This window comes from Cetorhinus maximus, chromosome 9, assembly GCF_964194155.1.
Source record: "Cetorhinus maximus chromosome 9, sCetMax3.hap1.1, whole genome shotgun sequence".
NCBI lineage: Eukaryota > Metazoa > Chordata > Chondrichthyes > Lamniformes > Cetorhinidae > Cetorhinus > Cetorhinus maximus.
The window spans coordinates 134,395,532-134,407,574 of NC_135887.1; the positions used below are offsets into that span (position 1 = coordinate 134,395,532).

The 12,043-nt window shown below is 44.2% G+C and overlaps 1 protein-coding gene across 1 annotated transcript in view; it reads right to left on the reverse strand.

Annotated features, from left to right (window-relative positions):
• The window catches only part of alx4a (ALX homeobox 4a), a 45,976-nt gene that overhangs the window by 10,097 nt on the left and 23,836 nt on the right, over positions 1-12,043 (reverse strand). The gene's annotated exons all lie outside the window — the stretch shown is intronic.

The following is a 12,043-nucleotide window of genomic DNA, read 5'->3' on the forward strand; positions in this document are numbered from 1 at the left end:
AGAGTTCTGATAGTGACTTTGAGCCCTGGGAGAAGCTCACCCAGGTTAGCTGCACCTGGCGCAACCAAATAAAAAATGTTGCAGCCTCCTTTGAAAGCAAGCACATACCAGAGGCAGAGAGAAAACACAAGGAGAGGAAATCAAGAGCCAGCAACTCATTCAAAACCCAATTGTCTGCAGTATCCTGTCCTATTTTCAGCAGGACGTTCATGGAGCAGATCGACCTTAAGTAGTCACCTACCTACCCATCAGAACCTTACCAAACACCCTAGACGATGAACAGGGTCATCGTCACCTTGAAGGATGAGAAAGATTGTAAAATTCAAGCAGATGGCCTGTGATTTTGACCCATTGATTTCAATGAAAGAAAATTGCAGGGAGTGCAATCGTGATTCTCTGATGAGCTACCTAATGCTGCATGGTCCCATTCATGGGGCAAAAAAAGTTCCCAATAAACTGCACCATTCGTTCAAGTGGTTTCACTTTGCACCAAAAATGCACACTTGATTCGGAGTTGGAACTCAATGAAGGCAGAGTGAAGCTGTGAGACTCCTTGGAGGGCAGAGTCTTGCACTGCTTGACTTTGATATCATATGGAATATAAAGAAGCACTCATGATAACTTCACATCAATGCAGTGTTAAGGCTTCAGTAATCCTACAAGTTCAACATTGGCATGAAACAGCTTCAGATTTGCACTTACAATAAACTTGTGTCGTGCAAATCAGGTGTTGAAGTTCAAACTGACACCAAGACAGATTAGACTCCATCCTCCAAGGGCTCTTGGTCCACTTTGTTCTGATGACTAGTAAGGATGTGACTCATTTTGGCTTCTGTTACACTGGAGCTGCTGCAGTGGTATGTAGCAACCCTACTTTTTACTGATAGCATGACATTCTTTGGAGGGAATTGCTCTGCACTACACTAGTCAGACACGACCCAAATTGCTAAGGTGCGTTTAACTGCATCTGTAGTATCAGCACAATGCAATATTGCTTGTCAACCTTGCAGTTAGTGTAATTGGAGACCAAATTTAGTGTCTGGGTTTGACCAACACTGGAGTGAAAGAGTGAAACCTCCTGGAGAAAGTAGTCTTTGTGGAGCAAGTTGCGCCTGATACCTGACTGTCACAGTTTAGCATCAGTTCAAGCAGTTTGAACTTTGCACCAGAGTATTAATTCAGTGCAGTGTCTATCCTGTTTGACAAAGTGCTTGGGGCCTTTTGGGCCCCTCAAACAGTTTTGTAAACATATCTGATCTTAATTTAAGTGTTTACAGAGCATTTGCTCTTGACATTTAAATTCCAAACTTTTGGGAGACTTGTGTTCCCAGGGCGCTCCTAAATAGGAGTTCCAGCAAGGCATAAACCAAGCAAAGTTCTGACTGGAACTCAAACCGCAGCTATTAATCCAAGACTGGAAGCTACAGTGTATATGCATATGTTCAGTTATAATGTACTGAGCAAAGGTCACTCAAAATAAATTTGATTCAGTTATTTCTGTCGCCAGTTGTTAGGTTTGTGAAGAATATCATCCTAGGAGTCAAATGTCTTAGGATGAACGCTGATCTGCATTTTAGTAATCTTTCATGATGTTCGTTTATTTGTGCAAATAAATCTTTTCTAATGGCATGCAATAGAATTTATTTTATTACTCATTAAAATGGCAACTAGTAATCATGAAAACTTCAACAATGCAGACACATTGATTCCTCCCTCCACAGATGCTGCCAAACCTGCTGAGTTTTTTTTTTCAGATTCCCAGCATCCGCAGTACTTTGCTTTTACTTTACTGACATTGATTGGTGGGATTCAGTCTAAACTTGGCACATCCATCGCCTGGGTTTGTCAATCATCCTCCGATATGGAGTTATGGAATATTGGGTTGACACTAACTCTGCTTCAATGCCCTGCCGTAGCATTTTGTTTAAAGCAACGCTCTACAGTGTTCACAGTGACCACCAGTTTTACTACACTGCTCTGAAGCAGAAACCTCTGCAGAAACACGAGAACCGGGCTTTCGGGATGCAGGTATATTGTACCAAGGGGACCGGGAGCAGGTTTTCTTTTAAAATGAGTGCCAGTATAAATAGTGCCCATTTCCACCAAGATCACTGAGTCAGGCACTGGAACTATTTCCACTCCACTCATGTTTGAGGTTAGTGTGATGTTATTGCAATGCTGCATTTCAGTCCAGATCCTTAAATCCCAAAGACTGCGTTTACACTGTGCAAAGAAACTCTGGCTTCCACTCCACAACTTCCCAGCTGCTGCCAATCATTTGACTTTCATGCTAAAGTTTGGGTAAAGACTCATCAAAGTCCAGGCCCAACATGTTCCATTCAGCATTTGGCTTAGGGTGTGGGAACCACCTGGACTACATTACTTCAGCTTCACATTAGTATCTGTGTAACCACAATCTCAAGAAGCCGTTTTTTTCATTTTTTGTTAACCATTAAAGCTCTCTCAACTCTTCTCTAAGCTTAAATATTTCTCTGGTAGTTCAATGTTGGTGACCAGACATCTGCACATGCATTTAACTACCAGGCTGAAAGCACCTCAGTTGTGAGGAGATGAGGGTTGGGTGGGGGAGGGATGAATTGAAAAGTCTGCTATCATTTATTTTGGCAAAAGCAAGACTCAGGGGAGATATTTAAGCATTCAACATCCCTGTGGGGTGGTGGTGGTGGTGGTGGTTGGGTGGGGGGGCGGGGTTTAAGTGGGGGGAGGAGAGGAGGCTGTGGGGAAGGGGTGGGACGGAAAACTTGAACCCTAGTATGTTGCAGGCTACTACTCCAGAAGATGATGGTGGTGGAGAGGCAGGGAGTGGGGCAGGGGGTACTCCACACTGCAGCTTATAAGGAAGGTGTACAAACCTTTTTAATTTAACTGCTTCATGCAGAAAACAGTGCAGATATACCTCCAAACTCCTTGGGCAGATAATGTGGAAAAATAGTGAATTGTTAATAGGATACTATATTGGTATTCTTGCATAGTGTCCTGATGAGTGCAAGACAAAAAGCTTTGGCGTGTCTCTTTTTTTCAGCAATACCTGAAGTAATATGAGGATAGGTAACTGAGCAGTGCAGTTTTGGGGGCTTTCCAGATTAATTAGAGTTTTCATCTGCTGCCAAAACCCTCATCCATGCCTATATTACCCCTAGACTCAACTATTCTGACAGACTCCTGGTTGCTCTCCCACATTCTGCCCTCCGTAAACTTGAGGTCATCCAAAACTCTGCTGCTCACGTCTTGACTCACAGCAAGTCCCATTCGCCAATCACCCCTGTGCTCACTGACTCTCACTCAAGCAACATCTTGATTTTAAAATTCTCACGTTGTTTGAAAATCCCTTCAAGGCCTTGCCCCTATCTTTGTAATCTCTCTGAACACCACACCCTCCCTGCGCTCCTCTAATTCTGGCCTCTTGTGCATTCCCAATTATAATTGCTCCACCACTGATGGCTGCGCCTTCACTCGCCTGCGCCCCAACCTCTGGAATTCCCTCCCTACACCTCTCCACCTCTCTACCTCACTTTCTTCCTTTAGGGCATTTCCTGAAACCTACTTCTTTGACCAAGCTTTTGGTCATCTGACCTAATATCTGCTTATGTAGCTCGGTGACATACTTGTTTTTAATGCTCCTGTGAAGTGCCTTAAAACACATTTCAATACATTAAAGGTGACATAAGTTGTTCTACTTCCCAGTCCTGTACTTCTCCACATTAATTTAGAGTGCACAGTGCTCTACTTGCCCGGAATATTTAGTATAACAAGACGTTGTTACTTGCTGCTTTCATTTCTCACCACTCAGATGTGTCAAACAGTAGCTAATGTATAACTCCAATATCAGGCTGTTCTTATTATTTGGCACTTCTGCAATTTATACCATGAAATAGTGACGTCCTTGCACTGGGTTCCCACATCTGCATGGATTTACAATTTTGGCATCAGAATAACAGAGTCACCTTTTCGCCTTGTTTAATAGCACAAAACAGGTGATGGGGCGGTGCTGACCCATTTTATACTCCACTCAATTATGGTAAAGAAAGTAGTGCAGAGAGTTAATTAGGGTACCACTGCACTATCACCTGTTTTACTCCACTAACCAAGGTGAATTTTGCCCCATACAGTGCTAAAACTAGCTCCAACAGCAGAAATATAAATCCATGAAAACAGAGATCAGCTATTTTAGTATGCAGGTAAAGGATTGGTTTTGGAACATAAACACAGGGAAAATTTGCAATTAGGATATGAACTGAAGAAACCTTGACATTGTTGCTGTTTTCACACACAGATTACAGTGCACAGTTTTGAACTCCTGCTCTGTGGAAGGATATGTTTGCCTTAGAGGCAGTGCAGTGAAGGTCTACTAGATTGATTTATGGAATGAGGGGCTTGTCCTGTGATGAGAGGTTGAGTAGAATGGGCCTATGTTTAGGGCTTGACAAGAGTAGGTACTAAGTGGTTGTTCCCCCTGGCTGGAGAATGTGAAGACCAAAGCTAGGTGGCATCATTTCAGGATAAGGAGTCAATTATTTAAAACAGAGATGAGGGGGAAATTTCTTACCTTGGAGAGTTGTGAATTTTTACAATTCTCTACCCACTGGGCTGCAGATGCACAGTTATTAAGAATATTCAAGATTGAGATAGGTAGATTTTTGGACTTTAAGGGAATCGAGGAATACAGAGGTCGGGCAGGAAAATGAAGTTGAGGTTAAAGATCAGACATGACCTTACCAAATGGTGAGGCAGGCTTGAGGGGCCAAATGACCTACTCCTTTTCTTATTTTTTCTTATTTGTTCATGGGATGTGGGCATCGCTGGCTAGGCCAGCATTTATTGCCCATTCCTAAACGCCCTTATTCAGAGGGCATTTAAGAGTCAACCACATTACTGAGGGTTTGGAGTAATATGTAGGCCAGACCAGGTAAGGACGGCAGATTTCCTTCCCTAAAGGGCAGCAGTTGAACCAGAAGGGTTTTTATGACAATCGGCAATGGTTTCATGATTACCCATCTGGTTCTTATATTCTCATGTCATCCAAACTAAAGGATAGTCAATATATAAGCACCTTGATTGTCACATCCCAATAGACAACAGGCCAAAGATTGAGTGGCTAAGGAAACAGCAACTACTCTGTTGCAGAAGGGCCTCTACGATACAGAATTTGGAGCTTATGCTAATTATTGCAGCAGAGGAAATGAGTCTTTATTTGTACAACTGACAGTCTAGCCTTTAAGCATCCATTTGCCACATTTCTGCAGCTGCATATATGCTGAACCATATCCTCAGCTTCACCTTTGGTGCCCTAGTCTCCATTAAAACCATCACTCTCTCTAACCTGGCTGTATCCCCCAATACAGCCTTCATCTCCATTCCTTGAGGCCAAAGGACACATACTTTATTGGATATGGTAGACAACCAGTCTAGTCAGTCAACGCCAAACCTGACTGGACCACATAAAACATTATTGGGTCCTGCTCTCATCTGCCAAAATTGCTCACTAGCCCAGGATGACCCTGGAATGCAAAGTTAACACTCAGCCCCCTGGCTTCTTTTCTCTACTGCAAACCATCTTCCTAAACCCCTTTTCCCCATCTCCTGCACCTTAACCTCCAACAAGTGTGAGGCATTTATGGGTCTCTTTGTCAATAAGATTGAAACCATCCGATCAACCGCCTCTGCCACTTCCCAACTTTCCTCTAGCCCACTGGGCCATGCTGTCCTGGCCCTGAATTCACATCTTTCTCTAATTTCTCTCCCATCTCCCTTCATTCCCTCTCCAAGCTCACCTTGTCCATGAGACCCACCTCCTGCTCCATTGAGTTCTATTCAGACTAAAATGTTGACCACCCAAATTCCCTTCCTGGCTCCCATGTTAACTGATATCATTGACATTTCTCTCCCTCCATGCACTATAAGATTGGTCTTATCAGCAAACTCTTAAATAGGGTCCGAGCCATTTGCTCACCATGCAAGCCTGATGCTGAAATAGGGCACATTAAAGACATCCTGCAGGATAATGGCTACCCTGATGAGATCATTTCGCTCTGTATATCACATATACTCATGAACAGCCTAAGGCCGTCACTTTCGGCCTCAGATTACCCTGGAAGGGTGAGGTATCTCAAAACTTAAGCAACAGGTGAAGCTAGCTGTTTTGCACTGCTACTATGCAGTAGCTACACGAGGGGTATTTGCCACTTACAGGATGCTGCCGTCAAGCCAAAAAAGACGTTCTGCCTATCACACAAATGAGTAACGTGGTAAATGAACTTCAGTGCCAGTGTGATGCTAGGTATGTAGGTCGTACGTCCCAAAGACTGGTGGATCATATCAAACAGCATGTCCCAGCCGCTGTTCACAATGGGTAAGGTACAGACCATACGCGGACCAGCCTGGGCATGCAAGACTCAAAACACAGTGTCCAACATTAGGTGTGATTCCGCGATTGGACAACACTTACTAAATAATCCTGTGTGCTAAACATTACGCTGACAACCAATTTAAAATTGTCAGTCAGGCTCGCAATGTGGTGCATTTGTGTGTACTGGAAGCTACATATATTAATACACAGGGCCCTGTTCTTGGCAGGCAGTGTTAGGAAATAAAGATAGTTTAATTAAGTTATATTGGTATTTGTAGGTATTAGGAAGGAGTTTTAGCTTTAAAGTTTAAGTTTGATTTATATTCCTGTATCTGTATGTTAAGAAAAGTCAAATTGAGTTTTAGTTTCACTTTAAAAAGGTGCCTGCATTTCTAATGAAGTTTTCTACGAGTGTTTTTATTCATTCATGAGATGGGATGTGGGTTTCGCTGGCTGGCCCAGCATTTATTGCCCATTCCTAATTGCCTTTGAGAAGGTGGTGGAGAGCTGCCTTGTTGAACTGCTGCAGTCCATGTGGTGTAGGTACATCCACAGTGCTGATAGGAAGGGAGTTCCAGAATTTTAACTCAGCAATGGTGAAGGAGCAGTGATATATTTCCAAGTCAGGATGGTGAGTGAATTGTGCGGGGGGGGGAACTTCCAAGTGGTGGTATTCCCATCTATCTGCTGCCTCTGTCCTTCTAGATGGTAGTGTTCATGGGTTTGGAAGGTGCTGTCAAAGGAGCCTTGGTGAGTTCCTGCAGTGCATCTTGCAGATGGTACACACTGCTGCTACTGTGTATCGGTGGTTGAGGGAGTGAATGTTTGTGGATGTGCTGCCAATCAAGCGGGCTGCTTTCTCCTGGATGGCGTCAAGCTTCTTGAGTGTTGTGGGAGCTGCACACATCTAGGCAATTGGGGAGTATTTCATCACACTCCTGATTTGTGCCTTGTAGTTGGTGGACAGGCTTTGGGGAGTCAGGAGGTGAGTTACTCGCTGCAGGACTCCTAGCCTCTGATCTGCTCTTGTAGCCACAGTATTTATATGGCTAGTCCAGTTCAGTTTCTGGTCAATGGTAACCCTAAGGATGTTGATAGTGGGGGATTCCAGTAATGGTAATGTCATTAAATGTCAAGGGGCGATGGTTAGATTCTTTCTTGTTGGAGATGGTCATTGCCTGGCACTTGTGTGGCACAAATGTTACTTGCAACTTGTCAGCCCAAGCCTGGATATTGTCCAGGTCTTGCTGCATTTGGACATAGGCTGCTTCACTACCTGAGGACTTGCGAATGGTGCTGAACATTGTGCAATCATCAGTGAACATCCTCACTTCTGACCTTATATTGGAGGGAAGGTCATTGATGAAACAGTTGAAGTTGGTTGGGTTGAGGACACAGTGATTTCCTGGAGTTGCGATGACTGACCTCCAACAACCACAGCCATCTTCCTTTGTGCTAGGTATGACTCCAACCAGTGGAGAGTTTTCCCCATGATTCCCATTGACTCCAGTTTTGCTAGGGCTCCTTGATGCCACACTCAGTAAAATGCAGCCTTGATGTCAATGGCAGTCACTGTCATCTCACCTCGAGAGTTCAGCTCTTCTGTCCATGTTTGAACCAAGGCTGTAATGAGATCAGGAACTGAGTGGCCCTGGTGGAACCCAAACTGAACATCAGTGAGCAGGTTATTGCTAAGCAAGTACTGCTTGATAGCACTGTTGATGACCCCTTTCATTACTTTATTGATGATCGAGAGTAGACTGATGGGGCGGAAACTGGATGAGTTGGATTTGTCCTGCTTTTTGTGTACAGGACATACCTGAGTAATTTTCCACATAGCCAGGTAGATGCCAGTGTTGCAGCTGTACAGGAACAGCTTGGCTAGTGGCATGGCAAGTTCTGGAGCACAAGTCTTCAGTACTATTGCTGGAATATTGTCAGGCCCCATAGCCTTTATGCTATCCAGTGCCTTCAGCCATTTCTTGATATCATGAGGAATGAATTGAATTGGCTGAGGACTGACATCTGTGATGCTGGGACCTCCAGAGGAGGCCTAGATGGATCATCCACTTGTAGAAAATGATTCAGTCTTATGTTTTGCACTGATGTGCTGTGCTCCCCCAACATTGAGGATGAGGATATTTGTGGAGCTTCCTCCTCCAGGGAGTTGTTTAATTGTCCACCACTATTCATGACTGGATGTGGCAGGACTGCAGAGCTTAGATCTGATTCATTGGTTGTGGGATTGCTTAGCTCTGTCTCTCACTTGCTGTTTCTGCTGTTTGGCATGCAAGTAATCCTGTGTTGTAGCTTCACCAGGTCGACACCTCATTTTTAGGCTGGCCTGGTGCTGCTCCTGGCATGCCCTCCTGACTCTTCATTGATGGCAATGGTAGAGTGGGGGATATGCTGGGCCATGAGGTTACAGATTGTGTTCGAATACAATTCTGTAACTGCTGATGGCCCACAGCGCCTCTTGGATGCCCAGTCTTGAGTTGCTAGATCTGTTTGAAATCTATCCCATTTAGCACAGTGGTGATGCCACACAACACGATGGAGGGTATCCTCAATGTGAAGGCAGGACTTTGTCTCCCCAAGGACAGTGTGATGGTCATTCCTATCGATACTGTCGTGAACAGATGCATCTGCAGCAGGTAGGTTGGTGAGGATGAGGTCAAATATGTTTTTCCCTCTTGTTGGTTCCCTCACCACCTGCCACACCCTCAGTGCCTCCTCCATGTGGTGTTCAACATGGAGGAGCACTGATTCATCAGCTGAGGGAGGGTGGTATGTGGTAATCAGCAGGAGGTTTCCTTGCCCATGTTTGGGATGATCCTATGAGGCTACATGGGGTCCGGAGTCAATGTTGAAGACTCCCAGGGCTTCCAGTGGCACCTCTGCCCTGCTGATGGTGTCTGGGACATTATCTGTAAGATATGATTCCATGGTAAGATATGATTCCATGAGGATAACGATGCAAGGCTGTTACTTGACTAGTCTGTGAGACAGCTCTCCCTTATTAGCCTCCAGATGCTAGTAAGGAGGACTTTGCAGGGTTGACAGGGCTGAGATCGCTGTTGTTGTTTCCAGTGCCTAGGTCAATGCCGGGTGGTCCATCCAGTTTCATTCCTTTTTTTTGAGACTGTAGCAATTCGATACAACTGAGTGGCTTTCTAGAGTCAAGCACATTGCTGTGGGCCAGATGGGTTTTTTCAACAATCGACATTGGTCATTATTAGAGTTTTAATTCCAGATTTTTATTGAATTCAAATTCCACCAACTGCCATGGTGGGGTTTGAACCCGAATCCCCAACTAGTCCAGCGACAATACCACTATGCCATCCCCTCCCCAGATTTACCTGCTAAGATAAACAAATAAGAGTCAAAGAATTGAGCTGTTGCCTAGCAATGGGGGTCCAGAGAGGCAGGTCCCTCCCACAGGCACACATGGAAAAGCTAGAAACAGCAGTTTGATTTTGGAAGCTGTTCGAGTGCAGTTGGCTTTGAAAGCAGCTGCCAGGAGAGACTGGAGCAAAGGGAACTGATAGCTAAAGAAAGGATCCCAAAATCCAGGGGAGTGGAACAGGAGAAAGTCCCAAGCAGACATTCTCATCAAAGGAAGGACATGAACCTGGAAAATGTCCCGTTAAGTGAAGTTAAGAGTGAGGGGCAGAGAGAAAGGCTCCAAGCTTCAGATTTAAAGAGACAAAAGCTGCAGAAAGCAGATTTAAAGTGAGGACAGCTTGCAAGAGGCAAGAAAGTCCAAAGAGCCAACTGAAGGTCTGTCGCTCTTTGCTTTGGGCATGCAAAGCAGTGGTACTGTTGACAGCTGAGACAGTGAGAGAGAGTGCATGGGAGACAGCTTGAATGCCTATGGTGACCCAAGAGAGAGGAACATTGGAAGGAAAGTTTGAAACCCTAGAGGCGAACCCTTGCTGAAGGTGTCTGAGAGAAAGCGTGATTTGGGAGAAGATTCCAAGGCAAGTTATTGGAGAATGGAGATTGGAAACCCTTGTGTCAAAGATGGAGTCTGGTGAGACCAGTTAGCTCATGCTATGACAAGTGTCTGGGGAAAGTTGAGGAGAGATCCATAGCATCTGGTTGAGGTGGCATCTGTCACTTGGTTTCAGGCTGTGGTATGTCTGACCACAGGGTGCTTATTTGTTTAGGTGGACTGTGTATGTACTGTGAATATTAACGCATACGATAGCTTTTGTAACTTGTGTTGTCCTTATAATCTGTAATCTGTCTGTATATATCTGTAAAGGTATAGTTGTGGGTGAAGGAGCATTGTAATATAGTTCATATTTTCTTGTTTTATAAATGTTTTATTCTTTTGTTAAAAGTTTGTCAGCTGACTCCTGTGACTTTGTTCAGTAGCTACTCTCCACATCTCTAAACAAACAAATAAAAGTTAGGATATATCAAGCTGGGTTCCACCCTGAGATCAGGCTTGTCCAGGGGTAATCTCAGCTGGAGATCATAACAACAGAAGGGACGTGTACATACATTGTGCCTGTGCCTGTTTCAGCAAATAAAACAAAATAAGTGACAGCCATTCACTGGTTCATCCCTCAGGGCAATGCCTTGACCAATCATTGTCAAGCTATCTAGTTTAAATTTCAAGCAATGCTTGGCAATTAACTGTCAGCACCATCAATTACATTCTCCACAGAACTTCCTCTACCAATCAAAGTCCACTTGCCAACAAATCATCACTCTCTTCTCATATAGTATAAATTGTTGTTTCCTTTACATTTGATATTCTTGCAAATTGTCCTGATGAGTGCAAGACAAAAAGCTTCAACAAACAAGTCTCTCTTTTTAGCAATACTCTACCTCACTACTACCTCTCTTGATTCCTCTATTGTCACTAAATTATTAATACTGCAAAAGCAGCAATTTCCAACCAAATATTGAGAACCCAATAGCCATTATCTTTATTCCCTTTATTCCATTACTCTCACTGGCAATAGTCTGAGGCATAGTGATAATGTCATTGGACTAATAAGCCAGAGGCCCAGACAAATTCTCTGAGGATATGGGTTCAAATCCCACCATTCCAGCTGCTGGAATTTAAATTCAATTAATACAATCTGGAATTGAAAGCTAGTCTCAGTAATGGTGACCATGAAACTATCATCAATTGACATAAAAGCTCATCTAGTTCACTAATGTCCTTTAGGGAAGTGAAATCTGCCATGCTTACCTGGTCTGGCCTACATGTGACTCCAGACCCACAGCAATGTGGTTGACTCTTAACTGCCCTCTGAAATAGTCCACCAAGCCACTCAGTTCAAGGGCAATTAGGGATGGGCTTCAAGCATTAGCCTTGCCAGTGATGCCCAAATCCCATGAAAAAATAAATAAGACTATTCCCAATTTTGGTGTCGCATTTGATCCTGGGATGAGATTCTGACAACACGTCACATACAGCCATAACATCAACTAACTCAGTAAGCTAATGGTCATCCAAAACATGGCTACCCATGCTCCAACTTGCACCAAGTCCTATTCACCCATCACCTCTGTGCTTGGTGACCTACAATGGCTCACGGTCCTGCAATGCCTCAATTTTAAAATTCCCAGCCTTATCAAATTCCCCCATGGCCCCCTCCCAATCTCGATCATTTCCCCCAGCCCCCACACTTGTGCTCCTTCACGGTGTCTTGCATG